This window comes from Delphinapterus leucas, chromosome 5 (assembly GCF_059928025.1).
Source record: "Delphinapterus leucas isolate spDelLeu-1000000601 "Yukka" chromosome 5, BTC_Dleu_Yukka2, whole genome shotgun sequence".
Taxonomy (NCBI): Eukaryota; Metazoa; Chordata; class Mammalia; order Artiodactyla; family Monodontidae; genus Delphinapterus; species Delphinapterus leucas.
Window position 1 is genome coordinate 117,233,294 of NC_143133.1, and position 1,438 is coordinate 117,234,731.

The 1,438-nt window shown below is 41.5% G+C and overlaps 1 protein-coding gene across 12 annotated transcripts in view; it reads left to right on the forward strand.

The window, feature by feature from the left end:
* The window catches only part of MANBA (mannosidase beta), a 168,827-nt gene that overhangs the window by 114,382 nt on the left and 53,007 nt on the right, over positions 1–1,438 (forward strand). The gene's annotated exons all lie outside the window — the stretch shown is intronic.

Below are 1,438 nucleotides of genomic sequence, written 5' to 3' on the forward strand. Positions count from 1 at the left end.
AGGTGCCAGTGTCCCTTCTGGCCTTGGCCTTGGGACAGAGTAGCTGAGGCTTCCCTGCAGGCTTGGTGGCAGCCAGGGCCAGCCATGTAAACTGTGTGCCTGCAACTGCTTTAGGGTCTTCATCAGAATAGGTGGGTGGCATGATTTGGGAATTTGACATCTAACTTCAAGCCTGTATCTCTGACCCTCTGAGAGCTACCTAATACATTTTGTTTCTTTTTTGCTTCTACCAAAGTAGGGTTTCTTGTTAATAACTCAGAACCCTGCATGCTGTCTCAGGCTAAGTTATATATAGTAAAAATTGCCCTTGGAAATTCTTTATGTCACACATAACCTATAATGTCAAACCTACGGCGTGGCATGTATGCATGTTGAAGAGTCATGTTTCATGACAGATGCACGGCTTGAATACCAGGTCCCACTCAACTGTGTTCTCACAGTGAGAGAGGTTCACAAACCCCCAGCCTCCAGGAAGCAGCTCTGCGTCACTCTCTGCCTGTGCTGAGAGGCTAATGAATGACAAGACTTAAACTGTGCTCTCCTTTGCTGATATCGTGTGGGGTTCACACATGTTAAAAGTGCTAATGTAAAGCAACTATACTCCAGTAAAAATGAATTTAAAAAAAGAAGGAAAAAAAAATTAAGAAAGTTAAGGGTCAGATTACAAAGCTGAGAATTCACATTACGAAGACTTTTTCAAATATTTCAAAGTTGGATGGACTTATATCCAAATGAATAGGAAAATAAATAATTTCATTTAGATGGTTCAGATTAAATAAAACGAATACTTGAAAAATTCTAAATAAGTACAGTGTGATAGCTACCTAAGAATGAACGTTAGTAAATCTGTCAAGAGTAATATGAAAAGCAAATTAATTTGAGCTGAATAAAAAAAAAAGTGCTAATACTGTGACTTTACTGACGATGCAATAAAAGAGAGAGAGCTCTAGTGGTAGAGCTTTTGGAGATGCCCGGCCGGCTGCTGCCTAGATTGCAGGATCTCCTCAGAAGGTGAGCCCCATGGCTGTGCCCTGCAGCCAGCTCCACACAGATTCTGAGAAAGTCATTTAAAACACCCAGCCCTGGTGCAGAAATGTGCCTCTCTTGATGAGACCCTGAGAAAAAGGTATAAAGCTGTAAAAGCTACAAAGCCTTGAGATTCGTGTGAAATATTCTCCTTAATAATTGGGGACTACATATTCCCCCCCTCCCCGCCTGGTTTGAGATTACAATTTGGTAATTTTCCACAGCCTTCAATACATTTCCACGTATTTTTTAGCATCTGACCCAGTGCATGGAATGTATGACTTTAGCAGCTGCAGAACCAAAGCTGTAGGAAATGCACTCCTTGTTAGCCACATCGATGTTCTGATAGGCGCTGTATATAGAATAGAGAGCTCTGCCCTCGTCCTTCACTTCATTTATCTTTTTCTTTCAG